This window comes from Haliaeetus leucocephalus, unplaced genomic scaffold (assembly GCF_000737465.1).
Source record: "Haliaeetus leucocephalus isolate CR32 unplaced genomic scaffold, Haliaeetus_leucocephalus-4.0 Scaffold646, whole genome shotgun sequence".
Lineage (NCBI taxonomy): Eukaryota > Metazoa > Chordata > Aves > Accipitriformes > Accipitridae > Haliaeetus > Haliaeetus leucocephalus.
In genome coordinates, this window is record NW_010973082.1 from 5,045,151 (window position 1) to 5,057,777 (window position 12,627).

Genomic DNA, 12,627 nt, shown 5'->3' on the forward strand with positions numbered 1-12,627 from the left:
AAAAGGGCTCCCGCGCCGGGCCCGCCCCCCCCCCCCCCCCCCGGCTCCTGTTGCCCCGGTACGGACCCTCGTTGCCCGTCCGGTGAGCGCGAAGAGGGGGGGGCTGCTGCCCCTCGGAGGGTTCAAGCTGCTTCTTGGGCACTTCGGGTTCAGAAATGCGACTCTTGATCTTTCGGCTAGAGGGAAGAATCGCTGTCCGCAGGGTTTTGTAACCCTTGGCATGGCTCCCGTCACATCATTCTCTTGTTTCTGACCCTACTCATACCCCTGCTTTTGAAACTGAATAAAGGTTATTCCCCCCCAAGTTATTTTAAACATGTTTTACAAAGGAGGTACAGCTTGTTTTAAGTAAAAAAAAAATATTCAGCATAGTTCATAAGAAATGTGTTTTCTCCACAATTTTGCTGCAGTTCCCATTCTATCTATTGCATTTGCATAGCTTGCAATGGTAACTGGGAATTCTGAAGTATCTTCTGGAAACAAGATTGCAGTTTTTCTTCCCCATGCAGAAAGCTTGAGTGAAAGTTTTACTAGGGATCCAACCAGTATCTTCCAGAAGACCTACTTGTATTTTCTCCATAAACATGGATAAAAGTGGGCCAGGAGCACTGTGCAATAATCACAGCTCAGCATAAATATTGATACTGATAGATGGAAAGGTACCCGCTCCTGTGCTGGAAGACAGGTATATCATAGTCCACTCATAACCTAGGGCTCCATACATGTTTAAATATAGATTGGTGTGAAGAATCCAGTCCTTTGACCATCTCATTCTGCTCAGGGTTAGATAGGAGCCAGTACCATATGTGCAATTTGAGAAATCTCTTGAACTTGAGCAAAACTCTCTCTGATCAGGTATGCATACAGTTGCAGCTGGACTGCCAATGTCAGTTAATTCCTCTATTAGGCTGCTTTCTTTTAAATATGGTCTGTCTGGAGAAAAGAATTGCATAAGTAGGGGGACGGATAACAAGCTACAAGGTGGAGAGGATAAATAATGCAGGAGAACAAGCTTTTGGGTCAAGGCACAGGACAGATTGGAAAAGCAAATGGTTTACTGTACCTTAAATACCTACTGGTTTATCAACAGAGGGATCCCCACCTCAACCCTTTAGGAGCCAAAACAATGGATGAAAGGATCGAGTAAGATGCGGAAAAAAAAAAAAACCAACAGAGGAGAGAATTTGAAGAGAATCAAGATTCAGCCTTTGTTTTAGTTCTAATTTGTCCTACAACAGTGAAACATTCCCAGATTGGCCTCAGGTAGCGGTACATTTCCAGCTATATTATGTGACGTGTAACAGAGGTGCATAAAAAGCCACATGAGTATGTTCAGATACCCACACCCTAACTGGAGCTAAAGAGCAGCAGCTTTTGAAGACGGTTGAGCAGCACCAAGGAGCAAAGCCTGTCCCCCACTTCCTTCACCATCATAGAGGTTCTGGAAGTAGTCCTTGCTTGGCTTTCCAAGTGAAAGCTGCTACCAACAGTACTGAATTACTTAAAAATTGATGTTTATTGTCCACATGGTGTGCAGCTGAGCAAGCTGCTGTGGCTCCTCGCAAGAGGAAAAATGCTTGTTGAATGAACCACGATCTACCCCCACCTTTTTTTTTTTTTTTAGCTTTAATTGAATGTGGGAGAGACAGGTTTGGAACTGCTTTTGGGTGATGGCAGAAGGACTTCTTTTAAGTAATCTGGGGTGGTTCCAAAAGGCATTCCAGTTCTCAGAAAAGTAGGTATTACTAGTCATTGCTTATACGCTATGAGTTGAAAGATGAATAATTTTCACTGCCAAAGTTTACAGTCAGCCTTTACCATGACAGTAGATCAAATACATGTACTTGCCTGGGCAGCTGACCTGGTTTGAACTCCGCAAGTATTACTCTCAGTAATGACTACATTTTTGGAACAAATACTCTGCTATGCTTTTTAAAGCAGCCTTAACCTTGTAAAGCATTAACCAGCCTCTCGAGCCCGTTTCAAGCACCTATTGCCCTTGGTGCCTTGGCGAATTATTTAGACCTGGTAGGACTAAGCAGCCAGATGACAGAACTGGATTGAGACAAGAGATAAGGGAGTAGCTGGCCTGTTTTGCAGTCAGAACTTCCCCTGCAAAAGGGCAACTCCCAGCTGGTGCCAATGGGAGAAACAACTTGATCCTTCCATTTATTCCTCTGCGCTCCATTCCTCTTCCTTTCTCACTTTTGGCTTGCATGCTGCAGAAAGACAGTTAGAAATAGCTGTTCTTACATGCTCAGGCTGTTTGATTTTTGGAAGTTGGCATTGGTTTTACTGGAGACAGAAGAGCACCCACGAGCACAGAATAAAACAGCCCATCCCCAGGCAGAGCTGTAACAGAAGGGAGGAGTGAAAGGTGCAGGAGCTGAGCATCTCCTCCTTATTCAGAGTTGCTATTGAAGTCAATGACCCAGATTTCTCTGACTTCAAATGGCTGTTTTCAGAGAGCTTGCCAGAGGCATGGTGCTGGGGAAGGTCAGGCAGAATTTAGCTTGAAGTATTCTGCATACACAGGCTTATCAGATCCAGATCCATAGAACGTGATACTGAAAACCCGTGTTCTTCAATGAGGTCTGTGAAAGTCAGTGAATTGACTAGTACCCTGGGCTTCAGGCTTGCAAGGCTACCCTAAGCTTGGGATTTCTTTCGGTCTTGCACTTCTGTGATCAGTTCTGTGACATCCACCTTGCTCCCAGGTTTCCCCCTTAAAAAAAAAAAAAAAAAAAAAAAAATTTGCAGAAAACCCAAACTAGTTTTTAATCCCATGGGCTTAGATTATTAAGAACCCAGAAATGTGGTAAACCTCTCTTATCTTTGGAAAGAAAGCCTGACCTTCTGCGGAAAACTGGGAGAATTCCTACAGACAAAAATCAGGCTTCTAAACGTAAAGGCATTAAAGTCATGCTATGTCTCCTTATGAAAGAATCATTGTAACTGCACATATTTTAAAGAGCAGCAAGTAGTGCAGAAGCGCACTTTATTAATCTGTATGCAGTTTATCCTGTAGGTTTAGATTCGTTAAGTCTTGCAGATGAGACTGGTTTGGGTTTGGGGTTTTTTTCCCCCTCTTTTTTTAACATACATATAACATATAACTTTCAGTTATATGCAGCAGCAGAACAGGTTCCCGGTACTAATGTCAGCCTGCAGTACCCTTCCTTAGCCCAGCCAGGGGGATTCTGCTAAATTATCATCTCTCTTATAGCCCATTTTATTCTGTTTAAATCTCCCATCAGAAATTCCAGTTGGAAACTAGTTGCTATCTCAGTATCAGAATATGCACATTGAATATGTTAAATATTGGCGTACCAGGCTTCCCAGGTTTTTGGAAACCTACTTATGCAAATATCGCAATGCAACATAGAGACAGTAACAACGAACACTATCTTAAGAGTCAAATGTACCCTGGATTCTCTGTGTGTATCTCGCTACTTTATTTGATACAGAAAGTCTGATTAGATCTCTGAAGGTTACAGTTTAAGAGGGCTTGGAAAAAATAGAGTATTAGTAACTTGGATTTTTTTAATGTATATTCAAACACAGAATCAGCTTTACTGATACAGAGAGCCCCAAAGCTGGATTTCAGTTGTATGGCTCTGTGTTTATCAAAAGAAAAAGGAGGTATTTTCCCATAATCATATGTCGGTTTGTCTTACCAGCGTCCAGGGCTGCCGCGCGCTGTGACGCAGGATGGAGCAGCTGCACACTGGGGATTGTGCTCCGAGGGAAAGGAACAGATTCAGAGTGTTCAAACCACGAGTCCTCCTACCTCTCCTTTCCGCTGGAGTCAGCAGCTCTGCCGAAGTCCCGCTGCCCATTTTAGCTTCCGAAAGACTAGACTAATTGCTAACGTCTCCTGCGAGGACAGATGTGTACAGAAAAGATGTACACTAGAAGAGATGCATAATATTTGCCATTTCAAACAGTGTTCAGCTTTGTAAAGTTGTTTTTATGCATTGAAGTGAAATGTTTAAGTTAATTGAGTTGAATACAACGATAGCTGGCAGCTGTATCATAATAACCCTTCGATATACACGCAGACACAAGGAAGCATAGAAGCATTGCTATTGTTTGTTGCTTTATTCTGCCTTTGACTTTTTCTTTTTAATGCCATTTTTTCTTTTAAGGTTATCTGCTCTGATCTGCAGTAATGTGGATGCATAACTGACTGTATTTGGACTAAAGATATTCTTGTCTGTATGTTTTCCTCGCCAGGCATTTAGACTATAAGCTATATTGAAAGCATCAGGCAGAAAGCTATACTGAAAACATCAGACATAAATAGTTTAATATTAAACCAGCTTTGTATTATTTTTATTCCCATTCATTTTTAAAGCCTTTTTTAAAAAAAATCTTTAATTAATTGCCTTGCAGAGTAAGTTGTTTTTGAAGGCTCACAACTAGCATTTTCATAGGCAGTTTTGGGGGTCTTTGTTGCTTGTTGTTTTTTTTTTTTAAACTGCCAAAGGGCATAAACATACTTACAGTTTTCTATAGCCATCTGACAGCATGTATGCAAGGAAATAAAATGTCCTTCTCCTTTATTTTCCCTTAAATGGCTTTGACCAGGAGAATATATTATGTTGATTGGCATGAGAAAGAAGGCTGTGATCTTATTTTTACTGTTTGTTATAGTGGTTTCAAACTTATCAAAAGAAGAAATAGAGGCTTTTTAGATGGCTGCTTGCCAACATCACTAATCAGAATTTTAATGAGATTTTTCTTTTCGAGGCCTCAATTAGGTCTAATTAACAATATATAAAGCAAATGTATAATGCCATAAAAGGGATGCAGCCTACTGCATATAGAATGTTTCAATCTCTTTACAAATAGAAATATTGAAGAAAATACACATTCTTATGATGTTTTAAATATATGCAGGGGTTTTTTTACTGTTATGTCTCAATTAACAAATTGCCTTTAGAAGAGGTGCTCCTAGACTTTTATAGTAACTTTGACATCTCCAAAGGGGAATAATGCAGGTGCTTACGGCTGACCCTCCCTGTACGATTTCTGTTCACTGTTCCTGAAAACCCCAGTCCGACACGCTGCTATCGCAGTGACAGCGTGAGCTGGGCCCTGTGACTTCCCCGAAGTGCTCTGTTGGCCACCATCGTGGCTTCGGATGGACCATGTGTTCCTATTGTTTGTGGGCTGGATAACTAGCCTGCAGCTCCCATTTCCCAACCATCACAAAAGGCACGGTTATATTTAGTCTACACACACTGCTTTTCTCCAAGCATTTAAGGCAGAACATGATTAACAACTACACGTCATCCTCAAAACACAGCATTGTTGCTTCCCCCAAAGTATATTTTGTGCAAAGAGGGCTAAACCAAAAGGACTTTTCTCTTTCCCCCTTGCAAGATTTTGTTGTTATTTATGGTACCGTAGTTCAGTTCTCTCCTTGTCTGTCATTTCTGTTACATATGAAATATTTCAAAAAAGGAAAGCGTCTTTAATCAGAGTTGCTCACATGCAGCTTAATGCAATTAAACACCTAGAAGCTTCTGCCTAAACAGACCATTTTATTCACATACTGCGACCATTAACCAGGAAGTCTCTTGCAAAGCCTTTTCCCAAATTTCCTGTTTGGTAAACAAATCTCATTCCTTTATTCCAGCTAAATCAATACCTCTTCTGATTCATTTAGTTCATGAAACTAAAGATTAATAGCAGCAGTAACAATGGGGGTAAAAAACCCACCAAAGCACACCAGAACAGAGTGAATATAAAACCCAAGCCAAACATCCCCCCCCTTGCACAAACTCAGTCGTCATTTCTAGTAGTATTGGGCTGAGGCGTTCAGAACACTTGAGCCGGACTTTAAGTGTTGCTCTAGACTGGGTTTATCTGAAAAGCTGTAATTAAAGTTTATGCTAATTGGTAGCATCTGTAGTTAATAAGATAGCCTGTCACCTGACCATTAGCTTTGAACTAACATCAGACATATTCTAAGTAAGCTTAAATAGCCATTTCAAGTATATATTTCTTGAAGCGTGTAAATAAATATATTCACAGCAATTTTAAGGAAAGAGCCAAACCACAGGGCAGAGTGAGCCAGAATCATTCTGCATCTGTTACAACACTCAGGATAATGTTTTGGTTGATTTATAGTGGAAATATTTGTTTTTCAGCTGGAATTTTGGTAACTCAGAACAGATGTTTGCAGCAATGTTGGAATACTGTCTGCCCATGCTTTGCTGTTAAATCAAGTGTCGTTACGCATTTAAACTAATCTAGGAAAAAATTAATATACTGTGAAATTACTAATCTTACGAGAGGTACATCGTAATGAGATTCCAATTTGATTATCTTTCCATTTTATCAGAATCTCAAGTCGTACAATAACACATGCAAAAAACTACCAAAGCTGCTTAATTTCAACTGTTTCATGACCCTGGATGGAGGAGAAGTGCTTGTCTACCAATATTTTTTTCAAAGCCTTGTAGTGTTGAACCAACTCAGCTTTCCAGCTTTTTTCCACCTCCACTGAGCTAGGCAGTATTTAAACAAGGGGAGAGAAAAAGATTCTTCTTCTCTGTAATGAGAAAGTTATTTGTATCTCCTAAAAATCATTAAGAATTCAGTACAGTTTAAGAAAAGTCCTATTTCTATCAGTTAAAGACCTCTGACTACAGAGCAGCCACAAATACAATCCTCTCTTCCCCACTGCTTTACTCATGTCCCTCAACATTTAGCCAGAAAAGGAGAGGAGTGTGTCTCCACGCTCATTAAATTAGCTGGGGGAGCAGCACATTCTGAAATCCAGAGACATCTTTGCATTCACTTCACTGCATTCACTGAGCTCAGAAGTGAACAGCACTTCTGTCAGTTTGGAGAGGCTGCCTTTTTTTTCTTTTTTTTTCCCTTTTTTCCTTAGGGAGGCAAGTTACAGTCTCTTCTCCAAGTGCAAACATCCAAAGCTATTTGCTGATGCTAATTCCAGATTGCCAGTGGAGCTCTGCCTGATGTCTTTACCTTATGAGGTCTGTTGTTTCTTCTAGGAACTTTCAGATGCTCTACTGCAACCAGGAAAGATCCAAATAAGCTGGCATGCAGCTTTTCTATGGTCATCCCTTTTGCAGCTACCTTTCTTTCCTGGTGGCATCACTATATTCTTAATGGCTGAAAGCACTAACAACGTCAGAGAGGAGCCAGTGACTTGTTTCTGTGCGAGGCAAACATTTTGAATTGCAGTTACTGTATTATGCTCTTGAAGATGTACTCAGAGATGTTTCCTCGCTGATTAGATGCACTCATAATAAGGCTTGATAATAGGGTCAGCCCTTAGTGCCGTCAGCTGCGGAACGGAGGGGCAGAGCACGGCTTCTCTTTGGGCCTCAGCTATTTTACACCAGTACCTCATCCTGAGAGATGCACTATTAACGTTGGAAGAAGTGGAACCTTAGCACAAGCTTGTTATGCAAATGCGGTACAAATGCAGATTTTACTAGAATATACTCGTTGCAAGCAAGTTAGTATTTATGGTGGTGACATGAGTCACCTTCTTAGATACCATGGATACAGCATTTCATCCGCTAACTCCATCAAGCACCATTAGCTTTTCGCAATATTTTGCACTTGCGCTTGTACAACTGAGTGATGGTTCCCCTCCTCGGGACGCTCCTTCCTCTCTGTCCTGGCGAGAACTGGAGCCAACGGGCATTTGAAATCCCTCTATGGCCAAGAAGCTTCCGTGCAACAGAAACAAAACTTCAAGTGCTGTAGACTTTTAGACAAGAATTTTGGAACATTTCTCTGATGCTTTGCTCAGACATCCAGCACCATTATTTTATCTTGGTCATTATCTAACTGACTTGTCAGCTGTTATAGTATGTGATTTCTTCCTTGGAAATGCTGCCCCTTCTGCAGGCAGGGCCATATTGTCTCATTAGCTGAGTTTCCTCGAGCAGTAGGCGTTAGACCCAGGCACCCCGAGATACCGAAGCGCTGGGCTCACAGCGGTCTGCATCCTGTACTCTGGGCCGTGGGGCTGAGAAATGTATTTACTCTCAGTCTGTTTACAATCCATTACAATTGGGTTTTAAGCTACAGGGCACCTCAAGACTGAGGCCCCAACTGGGTGGGAAGAGCCGTGCAACAACACTGAAAGGCACAGAGCTAAATCCGATGTTTATCACACATGCGGTCCAGGAGTTTCCATCACTGGAAATGATCTTCCATGTGTTATCAGATGGAGAAGTTCTGAACCATTTTTTTTAATACTGTGTTTGAAGAATAAAATTTTCTTCAAACTTAAACCTTTACACCTGATCTGGAGTTTTCACTCATCAACACAGTTCAGTACAGGGGTTAAAGCACCAGGCTGGTGACTAATGCTCGTCTTGCCAGCCCCTGCCACTGCTTGCTGTGTGACCTTGGGCAAGTCACTCGGTTTCTGTCAGCGTCGTCTCTCTCCTCGTTTGTCTCTTTTCCCTGTAGGAGCAGGTAGGGGGATCTTAAGAGAGTTACACCTGTATCCCATGTGAATCTTTGCAGGAGTTAGCTGCGTGGTTTCCTGCATCAATAAGGTAACGAGGTCTATTATGACACTGACAGATTGGAAGCCTCTCATACACGAGAGCCCGGTACTTGTTTCCAGTAATAAGTCCTGCAGCAGTACACTATGTTTCTCTGAACCTCGCAGTAATATCCACTTGTTGCTCTCTCAAGCCCTGTTAATGAGCTGCTCAGAGGTTGGGAGATGGCGTCTGCTTAGTAACGGAGTCAGTATTGAGCTCAGTTACTGCAGATTTCTGCACTTTGCTAGGACAGACGAACAGTCTAATAATTGCTCATCCTATGAAATCTGAACTGCCTAGATCCCAGTTAGATTTTTCAGGGTTTAATCTTGCCGGGTGCTGAACGGTTGCTGAGAGCCGGGCCATCCTCAGCCCATCAGAGGGGTAAAGGCAGTCTGCCTGCTGCAGGGTCAGTCTGGCTTGGACAGGGAACCTCTGCAAGACACTGTCCCGCAAGGAAACACTTTGATTGCTCTGGGTTACTAGTAGGTGAGACTGGTTTACTTAGGAGTTGCACTGAGGTCCTTTGGAAGTCAGTCAAAGGCTTTATTATGCTAAGATTAGTAGCTCGTGAGTAATCTCTACGAGAACAATTCACTCTCACTAGGCTGTTGAAATTTCTCAGGTGCTGTATCTCACTGCCACATAGACTGGATTTTAAAATCAAAGAAATCTGTGGAAACACTGTATTTCTGGCCTAAGGGTCAGAAAAGGGTCCATGCCACTGTCTTTTCTGGAAAGGTAACACTGGCTTTATTATAAATGTAGGATTTGGTGTCATCTGAAGGTGCTTGTAACTTTTAACAAAAAGTAAAATATACATGAGTTCATGGGAGAGGATTTTGTAGCTCTAACACACATTGCAGTTACAGACACAAAATGTTGTGCTTTTGGTTCATTTAGAGAATACACATTTCAGGACTCAGAGACAGCCTTATGGTAAGGCATCAGCACAGAGGGCACTAAGGAGAGTTTGCAAATCAACTGAGAAAAAAAATTAATTTTACGCTGTCCAGTTTTATAACAGATAACAAGAGATGTGATTTCTTTTCAATATAACAGTTCTCCTCAAAATTAAAAAAAATACATCAGTCTGATTTAGCTTTTTTCCAGGTTGTAGGGATTCCAGGGGAGTAACTGCTATTCCTTAGCAGAGGACGTTGCATACGGAGAACCGGGCACGCTGACAGCCGGTTCCTGGCCATCCCTGCTCACGGAGCGAGGGTGTAACAAAGGATGGCAGGAGCTATTCCAAGCTGATGCCTCCCCAAAGTCTCCTTGCTTTCATTCAGGCATGGGGTTTTTTTCTGCTCCAATAGCTGCCATTCCCTGTTGCAAAAAAAGATGTCAGCCAGGTTTCCTGCAGCAGAATTTTGCTCTGACAGAGCCCTGCGTGAAAGCAGTTCACGTTTCCCTGTCCCTTGTTTTTTAGGTATTATTTTACAGCTGTTCACGTGGCTGCTGTAAAGACCAGAAGAACAGCCTGGCACCAAGCAAATCCATCGCAATATTGCCACTGGGTTGTTCAAGAAAGGTAAAATTTCACTCTAGCTCTGGATCGTACCGAAGTAGATTAGGTTTAGTCACTTCTCCTTGTGCCTCAGTGTTTGGACAATAAGGAGAACGTTTGCCTGCCTTGAGAACTCCAAAGGAACTGCGGCGTTCCCGGGGGTATCAGTCTTGTTACGAACGCAGAGGAGGCTTCCCTGGAAATGTGCTACCATTTCAAGTGGTGACTCCAGGGAGAAGTCTGCTGGCAGCCTTTTCATCTTCTCTGCACCCCGACTCATGAATAAACATAGGGAAAGAGGGAGCTAGATGAAAAGCAGCTAGGACCCGTGTTGCTGTAGAGCTGTGGATCTTCCCGGGCATTAGCTATAATTGGCTCCTCTCTTTCTGGGCTATCCAGTATTTTAGCAGGTGTTTCAGCGTCTCCCCAAAGGGAGGGAGAGCAGCCCAGTGTGCTAAAGCAGCTCTGACTGATTTTAGGTCACATTAGCAGCAAATCAGAGGGAACAGGCAGCCTCGGAGGGAGAACTCTGCTCCCTCTCCTACCGTGACTCCAGACATCAGTCTGCTTGTGATCTGACTTCAAGGGAGGCTTGAATCTATTTGAATCCCACTGTTGTCTATAATTTTAACATGTACCCCACCTCCCAAAATTGTGTGAACCGGCTGAGGTTCTCATCTAGAATCTGCACGTAGATGTGCAATAGTCTTAAAAATCTTGACAGGTTAACTTTCAAGAAAATCTCTTGTTAGGCAGCAGTCACTACTAGCAATTACCACGCTTTTATCTGTAGCTGTCAATGCACCATAAAAAGTGGCTGTTATTCCCATTTTATAGAAGAAACAGATGTTCTAGGGACATCTGAATAGATTTAATACAGAAATGGCATGCCTAAAAGGTGTTCTAGAAAATCCCATCATTATCACATGACTGATTTTATTCAGTGCACCCAGGAATTCAGCAGATCGGCTGGTTGTGCTTTGCTTCTCTTCTTATTTGTTTTAAAGCAATAGTTTTGGTTTGAAGTTTTCATTTTACTCCCCTTCTGGGGCAGAGAAAAAGCTGAACCGAGACTATCATAATTTTCTCTTTGAGGCAAACTTTCAGGTAGGGATTTTTTTGAAACTTCTTGAGGTTTAATTTGGTTTTGTGATCAAGAGACACAGAAGTCACATTTGTGAAATCCAATTAGGCTCCAGCCCTGGCAGGGACACATGACATAAGGCACGTACATCTGCCTGACTCCCTGTCCTTCCCTGCTCTTAAAGCCCTCAGCCTCCATGGCAGAGCCGTCCTTCTCATCTCAGGTATTCGGGATTACTGCAAACTCAATTTACCTGCTTGGGAGTTGTCAGAGCTGCAGTCTTTCCCTTGGAAACACGGTGGATGACAGGGAAAAGGCAGCTGAGGACTGCTTCGCTCTAGGGGAGCGAGCAGAACTGGGCAAGGCAAGAGGAGAGCTACAGACAGATTGTGTTGGCATCCGTACCGTGAACAACGACTACGTGCGGTTAGTACAAAAAGAGATAGGAGGCTGTGCTGTGGCCTTGGGTTTGACAAGGCATTACAGACACTTCTGTGCATGTCTCTACTCCTTTAACCTTCCCACCCGGAGCTAGAGTTTGTCAGTACCTTTACAGAGCAACCTTTGGTTTTTTTGATTGAGGACTTTCCACTACAATAAGCTAAAACTTGTTAGAGCAAGGAGGAACTTACCTGGTAATGACCCTTTCTGAGGAACCAGCTGTCATGCACTGCGGATTGAAGGACGTGGTGAAGCCCCTGACCGCGTGCCACTGTCTTCAATCCCAGCCGCAGAGACCCTTGGCTTGCCTTTCCCTTCTGGCTACAGCAAAGAAAGAAACTAGATACTTCTCCTTACTTGGAGAGCAGTCATTTCTCTCAGCCACACCAGAAACCAAATTGCTCATTATCCTGCTGTGCTGCTCACCTCCCTGAGCGACAGCTGTCCTTTGCCTGGAGGAGTCCTCTTGTGGCACCCACTTGTGCTGTAGAAAAACTTCATTCCCGATGGCTAACAAGTTTTCTTACAAGAAGGAATCTGTATTTTTATGAATGTGGTGAAGTTACTAAGGCCTTTTCCTTCACTTTCCTGAAATTGTATTCACTTGTAAGTAGGTTAATTTGTGTATACATAAGAGCCAGGACAAGCAATGATAACAAACCTGAACTGAACCAGACTTCAGTTTTGTACTAAATAACCTCTGAGCACAGCAGTAAAACAGACTTTTCTGTTATCTTCAGCCAGCCACAGGACTTTCTGTTAGTGTACATTTACTATTGATTTGATTTCTGGTTTTATGTCATTCACTGCGGGACTCTAAAAGGTTACTGGAACACCAGAGCCTGTATTACCGTGCTACTTCAGCATCCAAAATCAGAATGGGTTAAGGACATACATAGAGAGTTTAGGCTCAAGTGACTAGACTACATTCCCAAAAACGAGCACACAGAAATGAATGAGATGAGATTAATCGCATTCACACATTTTCCTTTAAAAACAAAATGATTCCTTTTGGTTGCATCTTCCAAATAGCCAAATAACAAGAC